Raw genomic sequence first — 23,781 nt, forward strand, 5'->3', positions numbered from 1 at the left:
TCGGCAATCCTCAAAGTTTTTATTTCTTCTCCGACTTTAATTGCTACTCCTGCTTTTTCTTTGGTTTCCTTTACTACTTGCTCAATGTACAGATTGAATAACATCGGGGATAGGCTATAATCCTGTCTCACTCCCTTCGCAACCTCTGCTTCACTTTCACGCCCTTAACTCTTATGGCTGCCGTCTGCTTGCTGCACAAGGTGTAATTAGCCTTTGGCTTGCTGTGTTTTCCCCCTGCTACCTTCAGGATTTCAAAGAAAATATTCCAGAGAATATTGTCAAAATCTTTCTCTGCGTCTACAAATGGTATAAACAGGTTTGCCTTCCTTTAACCTATCTTTTAACACAAATCGTAGTATCAGTCCTGCCTCACGTGTTCCTGCACTCCTCTGAAATCTAAAATGCTCCCCGAGGTCGACTTCTACCAATTACCCAATACTTCTGTAAGGAATTCGTGCTAGTATTTGGCCACCATGACTTATTACACTAATTTTCACGCATATCAGCAGCTGCTTTATTTGAAAATGGAATTATTACATTCTTCTTGAAGTCTCAGGGATATTCGCCTGTTTCATACATCTTGCACAGCCGATTGAAGATTTTTATTATGACTGGCTCTCCAAAGGCTGTCAGTAGCTCTGTCGAAATCTCGGCTACATCCATTGCTTCGTTTCGAATTGGGTCTTTCAGCGCTCTGTCAACTTCTTCACGCATTATAGTATCTACCACCTCACCTTCATTTACGTCCTCTTCCATTTCTATAATATTGCCTTCAAATTCATCTCTCTTGTATAGACCCTATATATACACCTACCATCTTTTAGCTGTCCCTTCTTTGCTTGGGACTCGTTTTCTATCTGAGCTCTTGATATTTATACAGCTCCTTTCCTTTCCTCCAAAGGCCTGTTTAATTTTTCTATCTTTCCAATAGTAAAATATGTTACTAAATCCTAGCATTTGTCCTCTAGCCCTCCTGTTTCCCACTTTGCAGTTCGTTTCAATCTCATTTTTTAGGCGTTTATATTTCCTTTCGCCTACTTCATTTGCTGCATTTTTATATTACCTCCATTCATCAGTTAAATTCAATATTTCCTGTGCTATCTAAGGACTTCCACTAAGGCTTGTCACTTTCCCTATTTTATCCTCTGCTGCCTTCACTGTTTTATCTCTTAAAGTTATCCTTTCGTCTTTTGCTGTATTCCCTTCCCCTGTCCTGTGCCTAGTAATCCCTCTGAAGCTCTCAACAATCTTTCGTTTTTTGAACTTATACAGGTCTCATCTCCTTAATTACCTACCTTTTTACAGGTTCTTGAGTTTTAATCTACAGTTTATAGCCCATAAATTATGGTCGGAGTCCATATCGACCCCTGCCATTATCTCGCAATTAAATTATTATTGAGAAAATTCTTTGTGCCTTTTGGGAACGCCATTGAAATTCATACTCAGAGCCTCATTGTGTTTTTTCATGAGAACAGGACTGAGGAGTGGTATATGATGTCTATAATGTCTGTTCCGTAGTTAACGTCCTCTCGATCGCGAAATGGAAACCACAGTGGTAATCAAAAAGATTTGATTTGCGGCAGTTAGCTACATCTTCCAGCTACTTCTGTACTTCACTACATAGTCTCCCCAATACTTTTGTGGTAGCATTGTACCAACTTTTCAATAACATTGTCCCAGAAGGCAGCCACTTGTGCATTCTGCCAATTCTCTATTGACCTAGCTGATCTGCGGTTTGTTGTCTGTGCCAAAATGTTGTCTTCATAGCCGGCTGTTCATGTGAACAGAAGAGAAAATCAGTGGGAGCGAAGTTCGGGCTGTATGGTGTGTGATCAAACACTTCTCTCCTCATTGCCCCTGCAGTATGCGGCTCGAGAATTGTCAAGAAGAAGGAAATGAATGACATTTACGTTGTGTTGTTTGTTGTTGTCTTCAGTCCTGAGACTGGTTTGATGCAGCTCTCCATGCTACTCTATCCTGTGCAAGATTCTTCATCTCCCAGTACTTACTGCAACCTACATCCTTCTGAATCTGCTTAGTGTATTTATCAGTTGGTCTCCCTCTACGATTTTTACCCTGCACGCTGCCCTCCAATAGTAAATTGGTGATCCCTTGATGCCTGAGAACATGTCCTACCAACCGGTCCCTTCTACTTGTCAAGTTGTGCCACAAACTCCTCTTCTCCCCAATTCTATTCAATACCTCCTCATTAGTTATGTGATCTACCCACCTAATCTTCAACATTCTTCTGTAGCACCACATTTCGAAAGCTTCTATTCTCTTCTTATCCAAACTATTTGTCGTCCATGTTTCACTTCCATACATGGCTTCACTCCATACAAATACTTCCAGAAACGACTTCCTCACACTTAAATCTATACCCGATGTTAACAAATTTCTCTTCTTCAGAAACGCTTTCCTTGCCATTGCCAGTCTACATTTTACATCCTCTCTACTTCGACCATCATCAGTTATTTAGCTCCCCAAATAGCGAAACTCCTTTACTACTTTAAGTGTCTCATTTCCTAATCTAATACCCTCAACATCACCCGACTTAATTCGACTACATTCCATCATCCTCGTTTTGCTTTTGTTGATGTTCATCTTATATCCTCCTTTCAAGGCACTGTCCATTCCGTTCAACAGCTCCTCCAAGTCCTTTGCTGTCTCTGACAGAATTACAATGCCATCGGCGAACCTAAACGTTTTTATTTCTTCTGCATGGACTTTAATACCTACTCCGAATTTTTCTTCTGTTTCCTTTACTGCTTGCTCAATATACAGATTGAATAACATCGGGGACAGGCTACAACCCTGTCGCACAGCCTTCCCAACTGCTGCTTCCTTTTCATGCCCCTCGACTCTCATAACTGCCATCTGGTTTCTGTACAAATTGTAAATAGCTTTTCGCTCCCTGTATTTTACCCCTGCCACTTTTAGAATTTGAAAGAGAGTTTTCCATTCAACATTGTCAAAAGCTTTCTCTAAGTCTACAAATGAAGAAATGTAGGTTTGCCTTTCCTTAATCTAGCTTCTAAGATAAGTCGTAGGGTCAGTATTGCCTCACGTGTTCCAACATTTCTGCGGAATCCAAACTGATCTTCGCCGAGGTCGGCTTCTACCAGTTTTTCCATTCGTCTGTAAAGAATTCGCGTTGGTATTTTGCAGCTGTGACTTATTAAACTGATAGTTCGGTAATTTTCACATCTGTCAACACCTGCTTTCTTTGGGATTGGAATTATTATATTCTTCTTGAAGTCTAAGGGTATTTCGCCTGTTTCATACATCTTGCTCACCAGATGATAGAGTTTTGTCAGGACTGGCTCTCCCAAGGTTGTCAGTAGTTCTAACGGAACGTTGTCTACTCCCGGGGCCTTGTTTCGACTCAGGTCTTTTAGTGCTCTGCCAAACTCTTCACGCAGTATCGTATCTCCCATTTCATCTTCATCTACGTTGTGTGGGCTCCATGAAATCAGGCTAAATCTCTCATTAGGCCTCATACTTGGCGGGAGACGCTATTTTCTAGGCATCTTTACGCGCTCACTCTTTTCTCAGAATAGAAAAGAGCAACGTGACGCGATCGACGGGCATGCTAGACACGCTGTCCAACATATTTATGCAAACCCGCAATCGACTGGACATTACTTTCCGAACAGTCCTTGTACAAAGGAAACAATCCACGAAAGTTGTCACAGTGACGTCACCCGTCCGTCAGGCTCTTACTTAGGATCTACAGATCCGTAGGCCTGTGTTGCGGACCTTATCAGTGGAAATAATTAACTCGAAAAAATAGCATTTTACAGAAATTTTCGAATTAAAATCTTTTCGAGTTAAAAGCCCGTGAAGGTACATTTAATTCTATAAACTTTTTCTAGACAGTTTATGAGCCAGTAAACTGATAACATTAAAAGTATGAAAAGAATTTTCATTTAGCTACTCCACTTTTAAGTTCTTCGGTCTTTATTATAGCGATTACGTACGGACTTACGGAAGTCTTCCCGCGCTAATATCGTTGAGCAAATAGAGTGCCCATTAACAATGTTGAAGGTTTCCTACAGAGACAGTTCTTCTGCGGTACTGAGAACAGACGCACCACAATGTGCAATCGAAATGGCGTTCTACCGGAAACGAACCTCGATGTCGAAGTAGCGGGACAGTACGATTCTCGTGAACAAAACGTCTACATTTCAGGCAGATTCAACGTGAAATTCTGAGAGTCTTTGGACCAAATACAATGTCGCTTCTAGCGAAACTAAGGAAGGGCGATTAGGATTTAAAGTCCAGTCAACATGCAGGTCACTAGAAACGGAGCGCAAGCTCGCAATGTTGCAGTGATGGGGAAGGAAATCGACCGTGCCCTTTCCAAGAGACCATCTCGGCATTTGCCTGGAGTGCTTTACAGAAATCACGGATGGCCTATGCCTGGATGATCGGACGGGGATTTGAACCGTCGTCCATCGGAATGCGAGTACAGTGTCTTAGTGACATGGTGCCAACAATTTGACAAGGCCGCACAAAGAGGATGATGCTGATCGGTACTTCCAGATACTGGATACATGTGATTGAAGTCTTCGACAAGCTGAAAGGGATTTTCCAACGAGGAGGACGTTCGCACAACGGCTATCGAATGGCTCCGTAACCAAAGAGCGAGTTTCGAAGAACTAATCTATTCGTAGAACGTTCCGAGCATTGTTTACAGACACATGGTAAATACACTGAAAAACAGTGTCATTTACTTATCTTTCTTTGAAAAGTAGTGCAGCTTTCGTAAAAGTTACTTCGACTGCTATAATAACGTACACAGGGTGCGGCGCTTAAATCCGGACAAATGAAACTTTTTTCTAAAAGCAAATTTATTGACACAAAATACAAATGAACATGAAAATTCCTTTACATATAAGGAGTGGTAGCTTTCAAGAGTAATGTTACATGATATAACCCCTTTCAGCCGCAACGACCGCCTTCAGTCTTGCCTTGAAACGATTGCACTCACTCTTTAAAACAGAGCTGTCCGTATTCGCGAATGCTGCTTCGATAGCGGTGCCTAGAGATGGTAACACCCACGCTATTTCTGGGTATTTGGCTGCAGTGGCTGGTAATGCTATGATACTGTTATAGTACGGATGTTGCCAATTTTTTTAAAACTGTTTGCAAGTGATGGTGGCATAATTAAAATGACTAATATAATATTTTTATAGTTATACATTCCTATTTAAAACAAAAATTGATTTATTTACTGTACTTCCGAATTTATGTCAACGGTGCGACGGCACAAATCAGTCAGCTTTCTGTCAGACACTTTGGATCTTAAGACAACTTGTATGCTTGTCGAAATGTCTCCTTAAAGAGTCAAGTTATCTCATAATGGGTTTCCATAGCTTCGACAGCTCAGGAACCTGTGTCTCACAACAGGAAGTAGAAAAATCTTCTATTGGTTTTGATTAAGATGAAATGAAGTATTGAAAGAAAAATCTACTCTCCGCATCGAGCTGACTTCAAACGGTTGAAATTCCGTTAGATATTATTTTCAAAGTGTTACCAATTCTCGTACAGTTGAAGTACCACACGTCTGATCAGGCGCCACTGGTAGCTTGATTCAAGATTTGTGAGGTGAACGGCGACTTAATAATTACGGCATCGCCTTTGACGGTTATAAAATGGCGTGAACCACACTACTAAAACAAAGGCGTCGTTATTTTAAATTTGTGTGGTACGGGTTTGCTGCCCAGGTGGCCGGCGAGTAAATGGGCTCTGATGTCCTTAAACTATACTCCATGCCCTGAAATTTTCTCTAATCTGTGTGTAGACGTTACAACGAACCATATTTCTTTGGGATTACAAAGACTTCATCATAATTTCATAGCATTAAGCCTACCGCCTTTTGGTGGTAGAGCATAAACTACACTAACACACACACACACAAACACAAACACATACACATCACACACGCACACGGAGGTAAAGGTTCTCGTGATCAGCAGAAGTATCTTTGCAGACACTGGACACAGTTTCTGATATTGATCTCAGCAACTCCTGAGGCCATCCATTACCAAATGCACTATTCCACTCGTACACGCAACCAATGGTTCAAATGGTTCAAATGGCTCTGAGCACTATGGGACTTAACTTCTAAGGTCATCAGTCCCCTAGAACTTAGAACTACTTAAACCTAACTAAGGACATCACACACGCACATGCCCAAGGCAGGATTCGAACCTGCGACCGTGGGGGTCTAGGGGTTCCAGACTATAGCGCCTAGAACCGCACGGCCACGCCGGCCGACACGCAACCAATGATGATAATCGATATCCAGTGAAAGAAATCAATACGACGACAGCTGATCTAGTGAACTAACGGATAGGAAGAAGCTGGGGGTGAACTCTTCAATGTCTTCATCTGCGTGGTACGAACGAATGCGAGACTTGATGTAACCGACCTCTAGGATTCTATAGTACATTAAACAAGCTTTGGGAAGCAGCTTGCTCCTCACCGCTGGAGACACGTAGCGACATTGCCTAGTGAATTCAACGTATTTTAGTCCAACTCTGGCTGTCATATAGTAATCATGATCATTCATGTCGTAATCAAAATCACAGACACATGAATCAGAGCAGAAAGCAGTACAGTTTTCTTTAAAGAAAGATGTCGTGATTCATTTTACATCAAGAAGAATGAAAATGTACAATATTTTATGAGGTAGCAGCCTGCAAGGAAATGGAAGTTGACACCGGCAACCCTGTATCGGTACGATATTATAACCAGGTCTGAGTAATAGCCATCGCTGAAAGTAATGTATCTGTGAAATCCAGTATGAACGGCCGACTCGGATAATAAAACATATATAAGGGTATATATCGTGGATTATAAAGCTTGTAGGGATTACGCTAATACCAAATGAATGGCAGCGGGTGGTCCTTTTATTTTAATGACAAATGGATCTATGTAGTAAATATGATTTTACTGCCGGCCGGGGTGGCCGAGCGGTTCTAGGTGCTTCAGTCTGGAGCCGCGTTACCGCTACGGTAGCAGGTTCGAATCCTGCCTCGGGCATGGATGTGTGTGATGTCCTTAGGTTAGTTAGGTTTAAGTAGTTCTAAGTTCTAGGGGACTGATGACCTTAGAAGTTAAGTCCCATAGTGCTCAGAGCCATTTGAGACATTTATGATTTTACTATAGAGGGGGTTTAAGTACTTAATGTAATTAATTTCCAAGTTGTATACTCCTGCATCCTACAGAGATTAGACCTGTGGAAAAGATTTCCTGGTTCTTTTAAAGTCAGTATAGCCATTAGACTGTTGTTTATTTACAGTGCTACATTTACACTTACACAATCGTGATTTCGGCTTCAAGGTGCCATTATCAAGCGTTTAAGTGTTATAAATTGCCTAATACGACAGTATGCCGAAATCATGATTGTGTAAGTGTAAATGTATCACCGTAAATAAACAACAATCTAATGGTGGTACTGACGTTAAAGAAATATATTATGACTGTGGCCCCGCATTATGAAAAAATTATTAGATATCCTGGTTGGTTTATGAAGTTATCAGAAACCACATCTACAAAAAGTTAGCGTAAAGATGAATCACCACTACAAATAGAGCGCAGAGGGTATAATGACAGATTCATCTGAGTGTTGGACTAGAAAGCCATACATATGGCGTACAACGTGAAGAAAATGAAAGATGTGACACCGAGCTGAAAATATGAAATAAAAAAGCATTTGGTGGAAAATTTAAGTAGCTTTTGCGTGAGAATTAGGATTCCTTTCTCGCTCTCTTAAGTCTGGTTTCATATGGGAGATCTGCAGAATCATAGCGAATCGATTTTTTCCTTTATCAAGTACTACTTTCTTCGTAAAAAGTAAATAACTAAGATTAGCTCAACAATATCACAAATTCTGTAGATTCAAATGGTTCAAATGGCTCTAAGCACTATGGGACTTAGGTCATCATCAATGGTTCAAATGGCTCTGAGTACGATGGGACTCAACTGCTGAGGTCATTAGTCCCCTAGAACTTAGAACTAGTTAAACCTAACTAACCTAAGGACATCACAAACATCCACGCCCGAGGCAGGATTCGAACCTGCGACCGTAGCGGTCTTGCGGTTCCAGACTGCAGCGCCTTTAACCGCACGGCCACTTCGGCCGGCAGGTCATCATCCCCTAGACTTAGAACTACTTAAACCTAACTAACCTAAGGACATCACACACATCCATGCCCGAGGGAGGATTCGAACCTGCGACGCCTAGAACCGCTCGGCCACACCGGCCGGCCAAATTCTGTAGAACCCAGTACTTCCTTATTTCATACGGCTATTTTATTTTCAGTTGCGACTGCCAGGTCACCCGAGAATAACTAAAAAAGCTAAAACCCGGCCAAAGAATGGAGATAAAATTACTGCAGGACATCAAAAAGAATTTCTTTCTTTTGATATTGTCTTGTTTCTCCAAGCACCGATAGTTAATTCAAATAATTTTCAATTTTGCATTGCTACAGCTTCTCTGGAATGGAGAATCATGATGCTATTGCTTTGATGTTGTCCGAGAAATGGTTGCTAGAGCTCGTCAGTATAGTCTGTCTTGTGTAAAAGCACAACATCATTCCATTAACACTGCAGCTTTCATGCATTTGAACCTGGATGCTATAGCCGAGACTTGGTCTCCCCCTATAAATACCCCTAGCCCCAACCCGCCTCTTCCTCAAACACGCTTCTCACCATTACCACATTGAGTCCTTAATGACTTAGGATGTTTCCTGTCAACCGATTCCATGGAACTTCCTGGTAGGTTAAAACTGTGTGTAGGACCACAATACTAGCCCATCAGGAAGTTCAGCACACATTCTGCTCCAGAGCAAAAATTAATTCTGGAAACCGATTGCTTCTTTTCCTGTTCCACTCGCAAACAGAGATAGTAAGATCAAATGGTTCAAATGGCTCTGAGCACTATGGGACTTAACATCTTAGGTCATCAGTCCCCTAGAACTTAGAACTAATTAAACCTAACTAACCTAAGGACGTCACACACATCCATGCCCGAGGCAGGATTCGAACCTGCGACCGTAGCAGTCCCGCGGACTGCAGCGCCTAGAACCGCTCGGCCACCGTGGCCGGCCCGGTGTTAACATCCTACTGCACCAAACTGCTGAGGTCGTCGGTCCCTAGGCTTACACACTACTTAATCTAACTTAAACTAGCTTCCGCGAAGGACAACACACACAACGATACCCGAGGGGGGACTTGAACCTTCGACGGGGGGAGCCACGCGAAGCGTGGCAAGGGGCCCTAGACCGCACGGCTACCCCGCGCGGCGCAAATAAAGTGAGAGAACAACAATTATTCATATGCCTCCTTAAGAGCCTAATTTCTCTCAACTTCTCTTTGTGGTCCTTTCGTGAAGTGTACATTGGCGGCAGCAGAATCGTTCTGCAGTCAGCCTCAAACGTCCGTTATCTAAATTTTCTACCATCTGAGTTCTCGAAGTATCTCCGTAATATTTGCATGTTGTTCGAACCCACTGCTAACAAGTTAATAAAATTTTTCCAACAAACCCAAGTCGTCCTTCGTCTTCTGCACTACAATCCTTACGTGTTCGTTCTATTTCGTATTGCTTTTCAACGTTCTGTTCAGATATTTAAACTACGTGACTGTGTCCAGTAGGACACTACTAATGCTGTAGTCTAACAATATGGGTTTAGTTTTGCTACTCATCTGTATTAACATATATTTTTCTACATTTAGTGCTAGCTGCCATTTATAGCACCAACTGGAAATTTTGTGTAAGTCATCTTGCATCCTCTTAGCGTCACTCAATGACAACACCTTCCCGCACACCACAGCATCATCAGCAAACAGCTGTTGATTGCTGCCCGCCCTTTCCGCCAGGTTATTTATATATATAGAAAATAATAGCAGCCCTATCACGTTTCTCTAGAGCACTCCTGACGACACTTTTGTCACTGATGGGCACTCTTCGGTGAGGAAACTGTGCTGGATTCTGTTACTTCACAATTCTTCGAGTCATTCATGTATCTGGGAACCCATTCCATACGCTGGTACCTTCGTTAACAGTCTGTAGTGGGTCACCACGTCAATTGAGTTCTGGAAATCTAGAAATATGGAATCTGCCTGTAGTCCTCCATTCATGGGTTTGCAGTACATCACACGAGAAAAGAGCAAGCTGAGACTCACAAGAGCAATGCTTTCTAAAACTGAGCTAGTTTGCCGACAGAAGCTTTCCCGTATACTCACCTAATCTCCAGAAGTTTTCTGTAGCACGAAATTCCAATTCTCGTCTGAACTGCTTATCATCCACGTTTCACTTCTGTTCAAGATTACACTGCATGCAAATACTTTCAGAAAAGACTTCCTAACACTTAAATTTAAATTAGAAGTGGACAAATAACTCATTTTGAGGAATGCTGTTCTTGCTGTTGCCTGTCGGCATTTTATTTCTTCTCTGCAATGGCTGTCATCACTTATTTTCTTACATAGTTAATATAACTCATCTACTACTTTTAGTTCCTCGTTTATTACTCTATTTATCTCACCATCGCCTGATGTAGTTCAGCTATATTCCATTACCCTTTTTTACCTCTTGCTGATCTTCATCTTAAAACCTCTTTTCAAGTCACTATCCATTTCATTCAACTCTACTTTCAAACCCTTGGCCACATCTAACAGAAACTAATTCGTAAAGCTTATTTTTTCCTCTTTTGTGGACTTTAATTACCTTTTCAAATTTATCATTGGTTTCCTTTACTGTTCGTTCAATGCACAGACTGAATCACGTCGATGGTAGGCTGCAACCCTACCTCACTTACTTCTCAACGGCTGTTTACCCTTCATGTCTTTCGGCTGAAGTCTGGTTTCAGTACAAGTTTCCCTCCATGTATTTTGTCCCTGCTACCTTTAGAATCTCAAAGCAGTGTTCCAGAGAATATTTTGAAAGGATTCCTCTAAATCTACAAAAGATGTAAATATAGGTTTTTGTCTCTTCAGCCTATCTTCTAAGATACATCGTAGTGCTAGTGTTGCCATGCGTGCTTTTACCTTTCTTTGGAACGTAATTCGTTTTTCCCCAAGTTGGACGCAACCACTCCTTCCATTCGTTTGTACATAATTCGTGTCAGTTACGAAAGACAGGAGAGAAGAAACACAAGAAGCCCAGAAGGCTAAAATAAGAATATAATTTTTCTGTTATCCTATAGACAGCTGTACATGTATGCTTCCTACCGGAATACGACACATCTCCACATCCCCTGCACAGTATACACTTGGTTTAGTTGGGGGATATAGTTAATAGGATACGACATGATCAGAGAATCTATCACTAGAAAACATCTACATCTATTTTTACATAAAGACCTCACAAGTCATTACACAGTGCATCCGGAGAAAACATCGTACCAATATTACTCATTTTCTTTCCTATTCCATTTGCGCACTGAGTGAGTAAAAACTGTCTAAATGCCCCTGTACGTGCCGTAATCTCCATTTGTTTTTTTCATAATCCTTACGTGAGTTACACATTCGTGGACGCTTAGTGGTCACACAGTCATCTTTGAATGTATGTTCTCTAAATTTACAAGCTCTACAAGTTCGTGTGGGCGACATCGTCGTGTTACAAACCTAGCAGCGAGTCTCTGAATTTTCTCCGAAGCCTGTTGTCATGCCAAGTTCATAAGGATTCGAAACAGTGGAACAGTATTCGAGAATTGGTCACACCACACATTCCCTGACCTCTTCCAAGTCAGTCTTCCATACGCCTTCCCTAATAATGATTTTACTTGACTATGGCTAATGGTTCAAATGGCTCTGAGCACTATGGGACTTAACATCTATGGTCATCAGTCCCCTAGAACTTAGAACTACTTAAACCTAACTAACCTAAGGACAGCACACAACACCCAGCCATCACTAGGCAGAGAAAATTCCTGACCCCGCCGGGAATCGAACCCGGGAACCCGGGCGTGGGAAGCGAGAACGCTACCGCACGACCACGAGATGCGGGCTTACTTGACTATCCCATTCCATTTTGCTTAGGCTAAGTGACAGTGTTGTGACTGATAAGTCACAAGTTGCAATCACATTTAATATCCACTTTCTAAATGTAGCAGCAAAAGTAGGATTAAACGGCTCAGTTGAAGTACAAAGAGAACTATTAAAAACGTCATTCCACAACAAGAATTAGCACTAACAGCGTTCACTGAAAGTAACAGAATTGTAAAAACTTCTATAAGAAAAGCCTTGGATGATTCGACGATATTTCAAACAGAATTGTGAAATTTTGTTCCGATTTAATAAGTAATGTCCTTAGTAACATTTGTAATTCATCACTAGCACAGTGAATTTGTCCAGACAGATTTAAATATCATTGTTTTGCCTGTTTATAAATAATGTGAAAAGATATACGTAAATAATTATCATTCAGTTTGATTACTGACATCTTTTTCCACAATATTCGAAAAAGTAATATACCCAAGGGCGGTCTCACATTTGAGTAGAAACAATTTGCTTACTTTATCACAGTTTGGATTTCAGAAAGGTTACTCAGCTGAGGAAGCTATTTACACATTCGCCCACGAAATATTACAAGCCTCAAGTAATAAAATGTCGCCAGCTGGTATTTTCTGTGATCTTCCCAAGGCGATTGATGGTGTAGGTTATGTTACACACCTAGAAAAATTTAAGTTTTCTGGAATTGATGACTTTCGAACAACTAATCTGAATTATATTTAAGAAACAGAATGCAAATATTTCTTCTGAATAATTCAGACAATGTTTAGAAGGTAAAAAATTTTAGTGGCTGAGGAGAAATCAAAAAGGGAGTCCCATAGGGTTCAATTTTTGTTCCATTCCTGTTCCTTACAGTGTATGAATGACGTTCCACCTAATAATCAACATCCAGATCCTCTACTTTTTGAAGATGGTACATATGTTATAATAAACCCCATTAGAGAGAACGTAACAGAAGATGTGGTTAAGGCTGTTTTTAAAAAAAAAATTATTAAGTGTTTCTCTGAAAATGGATTCTTCCTGAATTTTGAGGAAACACACTATAATCAGATGTGTACAAGAAAAACGCCATATCAACATCTGGTGAACACATGAAGGGGAGTCAGTAAACAGGACAGAATGATCAAAATTTTTGATTATTCATATCGAAGTGGAAGAACCATGTTAACAAGGTTCTCAAATAATTGCGTTCAGATACTTTGACTCGTAGTGTAAGTGCTTGTCTTGGAAACAAACAGATAAATTTCGGGAGATATTTTGTGTATTTCCACTCAATAACATCTTATGGAATAATTTTCTTAGGTGACTCATTACTTATAATGATAGTACTGATTGGGCAAAAGCGAACAGTGCAATAAAAGGTCTGCCACGCAGCAAAGCAAGTCACAAATCTAGCCTCAAATCATTCCTTCTGAACTACTATTTCTATTCTATGGACGAATTTCTATTTAAGAACTGGTAGCATGTACATATAATAGAAAAAGAACTAGTTTTAAGTGTAGTGGGACGAGAAGAACAAAATGATAATATGTTCATTAATGTTAACACTAATCATTTAGATATATCGTGTAAATTGACTCATTCCACGTCACTTCGATTAAAAAGAATCGTTTGAATGAGCTGTGGTAAACGTAACTAGCTAACTAACTTCTTAGTCTCATTCCTAAATACACACACCAAAAAAAATTTGCGTCACCACAGTACACAGAACTCCTGAAGATAGACGTTGACTGTCGATGTTGTATCACAGATACAATCACTCTATCTGTTCAGAGATGTCACTAAACCTGCCTAAAGATATAAACAACCATGCATGAGCAGCGCCTATTAGATGGAGGGGGTCCGACAGTCGATCCGTTCCAGTCACTCGACCAGGAAGCAGGTACACGGCTCGTGTTGTTTGTAGTTCAACCATGCCTAGACGGTCAATACCGCTGTTCGATCGCGTTCGCATTTTTACTTTGTCCCAGGAAAGGCTCTCAACAAGGGAAGTGTCCAGGAGTCTCGGAGTGAACTAAAGTGATGTTGTTCGGACACAGAGGAGATATAGAGAGACAGAAACTGTCGATGACATGCCTCGCTCAGGCCGCCCAAGGACTAGTATTCCAGTGGATGACCACTACCTTCGGATTACGGCTCAGAGGAACCCTGACAGCAACGCCACCATGTTGAATACCGCTTTTCGTGCAGCCACAGAACGTCGTGATGCGACTCAAACTGTGCGCAATACGCTGCACGAGGCGCAATTTCACTCCCGATGTCCATGGCGGGGTCCATCTTTGCAACAACGACAGCATGCGGCGCTGTACAGATGGGCTCCACGACATGCCGAATGGACCGCTCAGGGCTGGCATCATATTCTCTTCACCGACGAATGTTGTATATACCTTCAACCAGACAATCGTCGTAGAGGTGTTTCGAAGCAACCCGGTCAGGCTGATCGCCTTAGACAGACTGGCGCCGGCCGCGGTGGTCTCGCGGTTCTAGGCGTGCAGTCCGGAACCGCGCGACTGCTACGGTCGCAGGTTCGAATCCTGCCTCGGGCATGGATGTGTGTGATGTCCTTAGGTTAGTTAGGTTTAAGTAGTTCTAAGTTCTAGGGGACTGATGACCACCGCTGTTAAGACCCATAGTGCTCAGAGCCAGCCAGCCACAGTGTCCAGCGAGTTCAGCAAGGTGGAGGTTCCCTGATGTTTTGGGGTGGCATTATGTGGGGCCAACTTACGCCGCTGGTCGTCGTGCAAGGTGCCGTAACGGCTGTACGATACGTGAATGCTATCCTCCGACCGATAGTGCTACCATATCGGCAGCATGTTGGCGAAGCATGCGTCTTCATGGACAACATTTCGCGTCCCCATCGTGCACCTCTTGTGAATGACTTCCGTCAGGATAACGACATCGCTCGACGAGAGTGGCCACCATGTTCTCCAGACATGAACCCTGTAGAAAATTATAGAAAATACCTGAGATGTATTGGAAAGGACTGTTCATGGACGACGTGACCCGATCGCCGTTGAGGAGTAGGAGAGTCAGGACTCACAGTGCCTTGATGAACTTGTGGATAGTGTGCCACGACGAATTCAGGCATGCATCAGTGCAAAAGGGAGTGCTACTGGGTATTAGTGGTGGCGATGTGTACAGCAATCTCGGACAACACCTCTGAAGGTCTCGCTGTATGGTGGTACAACGTGCAATGCGTGGTTTTCATGAACAATAAAAAGGGCGGAAATAATGTTTATGTTGATCTCTATCCCATTTTCTGTACAGGTTCCGGAACTCACGGACCCGAGGTGATGCAAAACTTTTTTTGATGTATGTATTTACACGGAAGTAACAAGCTCAGGATATTTATTTCTAATCATACTCTGCACCGTTCTTTCTTTCTCTTAGGAATTCTCTCAGATTTGTCGTTTGAGGAAGCAGCCATTCGTTACTCCAAGTTGAAATGTTACACATGTCTTTCTGCAACTTCTTACGATCCTACAGCGACGCAACATTCCTGTACTAAATAGTTTCGTCAGTGAACAACCTTGTAGTGCTATAAAAGAAACTGAGAGCCTTTTGCACGAGCTATCGCGCTTGCTTCAGGCTGCAGAACACGGTATGTGCTGGTATTCGTGGATCGCTTTCTCGCTGCTGACCGACCCATCGGTTTTCACGTGGCGCGCTGCGCTGTCGATGCATCACTACAACACGTAATTGTGACCGATCACCGACCGCGCTACACCGGAAAGCTATCTCCCAACACTGCAGCGCTGATTAGAGCAGCGCGTGTTTCGGGAAAATTGATATTGTGGCCTAATAGGCAACGCTCGTTGTACGTATGACCTGACGCCGAGTGACCTTTCCAAACACGAGTTCTGCAGGGCCGAAGAAGGGGCAGGAACTGCAGCTCGTTAACGGTTGGTCTAATGTAGATGGATTGTACAGGATGACTCGGGTAATCTGGTTCACCTGAAACACCTTCGGAAATGATATTTGCCTTGTATTACCGTGTAAAAACATCGCCGCTAGCAGAAATCCCGTCTCACAACAGGACCATATGATATGCAGGATGGGCCGCCGAATTGTTACTATTTTTCACCTAACTTTGACATATTACTTTCCATTGTATGACGTAACATACCGAATGGTGTGGCAGACAACACATTATTTATTTTTCTTTCAATCATTAATCATACAAAACGTATGGTATTGTCCTATAAATCTTCGTGCACTAATTATTTCATCTCTACGTAACTATAACACTTAAGATTCCCTAAAATCTTAACGACATATATAGTATTTGTCTGCTCCTACAATTTTTCTGTCTACCCCTCTTTCCAGTGCCAAATCAATTGTTTGTAGTACTCGTATGAGCAGGTGCCCTAATTTATCACTTGTTCTTGAAAAATCTTTCAAACATAGTTATTCTTTTCTGGCCTGGTCTTTCTAGTAGCCCTCTTCTTCCTGTTCTTGCTCCTTACTTAATATAAGTACTGTACCATAAGGTTTTAACCGCTGCAAGTTTCTTCTCTTCCTCGCCTGCCATACAATGCCATGACAAGACATATACAGGCTGATTATAATTAAAGTTAAACTTTCAAACCACTGTAGAAATAACACCACTGTTCAGAATGACGTCAAATTGCACGGAATATTATCAAAGAGGGGGAAAACGTATGGCAGAAGAAAAATAAATAGTTAAAAAATGTAGCAATAGATGGCGCTGTAAGCTTCATAATTTAATAGTGGTCGACTACAAATGACAACTGAATCACATAACAGCGCCTAAGGTGTACATTTGACGTTAAACAAACTGTACTCTACAGTGTACATGGGTGTACAGATGTGATACTGTTAGTCACGTAAGCCCATCCGTCACGGCAAGGTCATATCACATCAGATGGGAAAAAACGGTTTTTAATCGCCTCGACACCAAAAACCACATAAAAAGAATAGATCACATGGGTTTTTAATTGACCTGAGGCCAAAAGCCGCATAAGAAGCATCAATCAAAATGAAATCGGATTACAAAATTGTTAAGGCTTTCGTGGCCACTTGTTGACAAACTGCCTATTGGCTTCTGTCTCGGGTTCTTCGGCCGACGTTCATCTAATGATTTTACTGACGTTTCGCCAGCACGAGTGGCTCGCATTGTCCAAACTTCACCCTCTATTGCCGGTGGTGAACTGAAGCCGAGCTCGCGGCCGCAGACTATATGTACCTGGCGCTCCAACGTCCGAGGGCTTCTCCGCGGTCATTTCCGGTGCGGTTCTCCTCTTGCTACCTGCGACGGTCGTTCGCTGCAGTACGGGAAACCAGGATCCGTTTACCTAAAAGCTTTCCTCTTCCTTGTTGAAACTGTTCGCTTGTTTTTGTATTTCTACAGCTTCTCTGAACAAGCGCGTGTGATAGTGCTTCTCTGCAGCCAGAACTTCCGTGTCGGCGAATTTATTACGTGGTCGGTCTCACTCAGTGCGTGCTCTGCCACGGCCGATCCCTCCTCCTTCCCCAGTCAGTAAAATCATTAGATGAACGTCGGCCGAAGAACCCGAGACAGAAGAAAATAGGCAGTTTGCCGAAATCGGATTTTTAATTTACGTGTGACTTGCGCAAAACATGTTCAATATGCTATCCAACATTTTCTGCAATAAGTTGAAATCGAGAAACAGCATGTTTCACAACTCATCGAAGTGTTTCCGGGGTCGCGCTCAGAATGCGTTTCGCAATGAGTGCCTTCAATGCAGCTAAGTTTGCAATCGGAACACTATCTTTCAGATAGCCCCACAGCCAGAAGTGACACGGACTAAGACCAGGTGATCGGGAGGGCCATGTGTAGGTGGGGGGTTTGGTTGTTTGGGGGAAGAGACCAAACAGCGAGGTCATCGGTCTCATCGGATTAGGTAAGGACGGCTGTGCCCTTTCAAACGAAACATCCCGCCATTTGCCTGGAGCGATTAAGGGAAGTCATGGAAAACCTAAAGCAGGATGGCCGGACGCGGGATTGAACCGTCGCAGAATGTAGGGAAATGGCGGCTGATAATTGTAGCATTTCAGAAATGGCATTTCAACAGCTGCTTAACTGCGTTTGCAACGTGTGGAGGTGCTGCCCCATCTTGCATGAAAGTGATCCCATCCACGCTATTGAAGAGGTGGAATGACGTGGTTGCGCAAAAGACACTCATAGCGCCTACCAGGTAACAGGACCGGAAGCACCTGTCTCTTCGAAAAAACATGCCCCTATGATAAATGATGCCGTAAACCCGCACCACACAGTGACTTTTCCGGAATGAAGTGTACCGGTTGATCTGCGTGTGGACTTTCCGTTGTCCATATTCGACAGTTCTGTCGGATGGAAGTGGGCTTCGTCTGTCCACAAAATCTTCCACAGTCAATCATTGTCCACCTATACGCGAGCAAGAAAATCCAAAACAAAGGCCTCTCTTGCTGTTCGGTCAACAGGAAGTAACTCGCGCATATGTGTAATTTTGAGTGGATAGCAAAGAAGGATGTTTCGTAGGATTTCACGCACCGTGCTCACGGGCATGTCCATATGTTCGGGGAATTCTCCGTGCACTGCACGTTTGCCCACCACCACTCGTCTCCTCCTACATTGCTATGGCCACTGCTTCCACTGACGGCGAGTCAATTCGTTTCGTCCCTCTACCAGGTTGCGCACCATCTTTTCGAATTTCCGAATCATTTTCTCCAGACCCACGGCAGTCATCAGACCAAAGCCTTTTTTTTCTAACTCTTCAGTGTCCGGAACTTCTGCAGAGCGACGTGTGTACAGTCATTATTCTTTAATACAGTTCTACAAGCAGAGCGTGATCCTGCATTGAGAACGATCGGTTCTGGGCACTTCAGTCCGGAACGGCGCTGCTGCTACGGTCGCAGGTTCGAATCCTGCCTCGAGCATGGATGTGTGTGATGTCCTTAGGTTAGTTAGGTTTACGTAGTTCTAAGTCTAGGGGACTGATGACCTCAGATGTTAAGTCCCATAGTACTTAAAGCCATTTGAACCATTTTGCATTGAGAAAGTCATGGCGAACGTCGTAGGCGCGAAAGGAGAAAAAGCCGTGTATGCGGCGAGTTTGAACAACTTCAATGGGTCGTGCGCATGACAGGTGGTTTCTTTTACGTATTCTGATACATACAGTGCCATCTATTGATCAGTTTTCACACAATTTTTTTTTCTTCTGCCATACGTTTTCCCCCTTCTCCGATAATATTCTGTTGCAAGTTGACGTCATTCAGACCAGTGGTGTTATTTCTACAGCGTTTGGGAAGTTTAATTGTAATCACTCGGTATTTTTACTTCTTCCTCAGTTCTCATTTGAATGTTCAACAGGCTAGTAGGTCTCATCTTCACATCGCCCAATCTACATTATGTCCTTTGCCCATGCCTTTCCTTACGGCTGGGTTGACGTCGTCATCCAGTGTTTCCTGTAGTAATTATTTTATCTCTGTATAACTATAATGCTCGACAGTCCCTTTAGTCTGAATGACATCGTCTAGTATCTGTCAACCCCTGAAATTTTTCAGTATGCTGTTCTTGCCAAGAAAATACTTAACCGCTGTTAGATGCCCTTCATAGTACCATTTTCCTTTGACACTCCAGTCGCCTATGTAATTTCCTAGGCGGCTACGTAGCACTACAAATCAAATGCCTCCACTTTTTTCCATTCGATATTTCGTGTGGTCCACGTTTTAATTACATACAACTATGAGGCCTAGACATACATTTTTTAGAACTTTGTAAGGCAACCATATCCTCAGAGACCTCAGATAGCAAATAAAAGTATTACTCATGCAGAGATGATCAAAATTCTTTGCATATAAATGAAGAGATTTGCCCCTGAACCTAGTGCTCCTAATAATACTTTAAAGAAAAGGAAATTATCCAGAAGAGTATTACCTGTCCTCTGACCGTCAAGTGAAACGCACATGTTTTGCTTGCTTTGTTGCTGTCTTCCCTTGTGGGCAATTCACGTGACTACGGGATGTGACGCAATTGGTCGGACTCCAGGGAAGCGACGCCACATCATTGTGGACCGGACAGTAGCAGTGAAGCGTTCAGCGACAGATGATGTTTGAGTATTCGCAAAAACAAAACAAAGTCAACATTTGGGAAAGAATATCGAGGGTGTAAGAAAGACTTGACTATTGCAACTGAGATAACTAATCAGTTATATCTGACCAAGTTTCGTACATGGTTAATAAAAAATACACTTGTGAATGCTGTATTAGTTTTATATACTGACTGTTCGTACCGACAAACAAAGTGAGGAATGATAATTTACCGATGAAAACTAATAGTTGTGGTTTCTTGTTGTTTCGTTTATTCATTTTTCCTACAAAACATCATCACACTAGAAGCGGCGCTCTCAACAAAGCCCCGCCACCATATTTATGATAAAACAAGCGCAGTGTCGCCATGATCGGGAAACAATCTCCTCAGGTGCAGAAGACGGATCACGACACATTTTTATCCCAGAGTGTAGGAATCACTGCTCAAATATAAATATTGCGTGTTTCAGACACTTTCATTCTGAGTAGAAGAGGCAACATTTAAACTGCTGTGTGAATAACAGTAAAACCCAAAATTATCGTGGTCATAAACGATTATGGAGAGTTGTATGACAGAGCACACACTCTATTTGTAAGATGCTACATCTGTTCTGTACTTGTATGTGGTTCTGAAGGATCCCCATGAAATATGACAATAGCAAGTGGCCTTTGAAATGTGGATTTATCGCAGAATACATAAAACATCTTGGACAGCAAGAGTAGTTGACACCAAAGTATTGCGACGAACAGACAAACAGCGACAAATCTTAGTAACGCTCAAAATAAGAGTACTGCTTATATAGCACATATCTTACAGAATACCAAACATCTGCTTCTACAGTTGATAATAGAAGAGAAAATTGAGGGTAAAAGAAGAAAACGGCGAAAACTGTGAAGAAGATAATATAAAACAGTGGATAGGATTATCAAGTGCAGATCATTCATTATATACTGCACTTCATACAATAAATATGCCAAGTTCAGTCGTCAATATCTATTAATGCATATGTAGAATCAGACGAAGAATCTGCGATGCTGCAGTGCCGGTGTTATTTTGAATTACGGTGCGAAATTGCTTTAGGCATGTATGCGTGACAAAGGAAATTTGCATCGCAATTCAGAATAACACCAGCACTGCAACATCGCAGATTCTTCTTCTTGTACTTCTGCCTCTTCCTATCCATTAATGGATGTTGGCCTCTACGCGATCCATCTTTATTACAAGCGGGAAACCAGTGCTTGAATCCCGGCCAGGCACAAAAATTTTTACTTTCGTCATTCCAGTCTACAGCTGATGATTGTCCATATTCATAATATATTTAATGCATTTCATTACGGCTCTTGGCGCCGCAGTGCCTGTTTCTTTGGACATGCATGCGTATCCAAAGGAACACTACATCGTAATTCAGAAAGAAACCACAGGTGCTGCAATATCGTATTTATCTGCCGACAGTGGTCAAGCGATTTTCAAGTACAGGATTATACACGATGGATGTACGAGTTTTGGTTGTGGACGCATGGTTGACGGCATATGGAAGTTTGCGTGCGTCCGTGAGTCGCACACGGATTGCCAAATGGTAAGGCGACCGCTCGCTATAAGGAGGAAATCCGTTTCCGAGACCCATTCCAACACAAATTTTCATACCTCTCATTCCATTCTACAGTTGACGCTCGTCCATATTCGTAACTGCGAATACATTTAATGCAGAGGAATGTGTCCCTCAAAAAGGAAGGTAATTGAAAAAGATATGATATTAATTATGAATAATAATAAATGGAAAACGTGTCTAATGAGACAGAAGAAGAAACAGGAGTCGATTTAGAGGATCCGGTATTATAATCTGATATTAAAAACAACGCTTTGGAGGACTTAAGATCAAATAAGGCAGAAGGGATAGATAACATTCCATCAGAATTTCTAAAATTATTGGGGAAATTGGAAACGAAACGACTATTCTCGTTGGTGTATGGAATGTATGAGTTCGGCTACATGCCGTCTGACTTTCGAAAAAAATGTCATCCACACAATTCCGAAGACTGCGAGAACTGACAAGTGCGAGAATTATCCCACCATCAGCCTAACAGCTCATACATTCAAATTGCTGACAGTGATAATGTACAGAAGAATGGAAAAGAAATTTGAGGATGTGCTAGATGACGATCGGTTTGAGTTTAGAACAGGCACCAGAGAGGCAATTCTGACGTTGCGAATGATAAAGGAAATAAGACTAAAGAAAAATCAAGACACATTCATAGGATTTGTTGTTCTGGAAAAAGCGTTCGACAATATAAATGGTGCAAGATTTTCGAAATTCTGAAAAAAGTAGGGATAAGCTATAGGGAGAGACGGGTAATATACAATATGTACAAGAGCCAATGGGGAATAATCAGAGTGGACGACCAAGACCGAAGTGCTCAGATTAAAAAGATCGCATGACAGAGATGTAGACTTTCGCCACTACTGTTCAATCTGTACATTAAAGAAGCAATGATGGAAAATGGTGTTAGTTCCATGCGAAACAATAATTTTATTGGTGCAATTCGTCCCTTTGGGGCATCATCAGAAAAATTTAATACACTACAGAAGTTGCATTCGTGAGATTTTGAAGTACATTAAAAATTTCTGATAATGGCAGTAAAAGGGCGAATTGCGTCAATAAAAGTATTGTTTACCTTCAAACTATTAACATTTTTCTTGTGAAAGAATACCTGCGGTTGCTGTACCAGTTACACCATGATGTGGAAAGAATTGCACATTTTCACTGTTCATGCAGTCAAACTGCAGCTTGAAGCATGACTATTTAATTCATTACTTCTTCGCTGTTAACTGAATTCACAACACATTATTCACACAGTACTTACGTGTATTACTGAATATAACTGGGAAATAGTATCATTATACGATACATAGTTTAGAAGATATGATGTCAGAGGCACTGAGATGAGTGAACGAATAGCCGCTGCTTACAATGGAGCGCAAATGACACAGATTGTGTGCGTTCAGTGTTTTACAATGAGAGCACTTAGCTACATCCCACAAACTGTTAGGAAAACGTGAAGCCTTTCCTAGAACCATTGTCGGTAGCATGCTTAAAATCAAATATGTAACACATTAACACTGGCATGTTGTTGTTGTTGTGGTCTTTAGTCCTGAGACTGGTTTGATGAAGCTCTCCATGCTACTCTATCCTGTGCAAGCTTCTTCATCTCCCAGTACTTACTGCAACCTACATCCTTCTGAATCTGCTTAGAGTATTCATCTCTCGTCTCCCTCTACGATTTTTACCCTACACGCTGCCCTCCAATGCTAAATTTGTGATCCCTTGACGCCTCAGAATATCTCCTACCAACGGGTTCCTTCTTCTTGTCAAGTTACGCCACAAACCCCTCTTCTCCCCAATTCTATTCAATAACTCCTCATTAGTTACGTGATCTACCCATCTAATCTTCAGCATTCTTCTGTAGCACCACATTTCGAAAGCTTCTATTCTCTTCTTGTCCAAACTATTTATCGTCCATGTTTCACTTCCATACATGGCTACACTCCATACAAATACTTTCAGAAACGGCTTCCTGACACTTAAATCTATACTCGATGTTAAAAAATTTCTCTTCTTCAGAATTGCTTTCCTTGCCCCCGACAGTCTACATTTTATATCGTCTCTACTTCGACCATTATCAGCTATTTTGCTCCCCACATAGCAAAAC

The sequence above is a fragment of the Schistocerca americana genome, chromosome 5 (genome assembly GCF_021461395.2).
Source record: "Schistocerca americana isolate TAMUIC-IGC-003095 chromosome 5, iqSchAmer2.1, whole genome shotgun sequence".
Classification (NCBI taxonomy): Eukaryota; Metazoa; Arthropoda; class Insecta; order Orthoptera; family Acrididae; genus Schistocerca; species Schistocerca americana.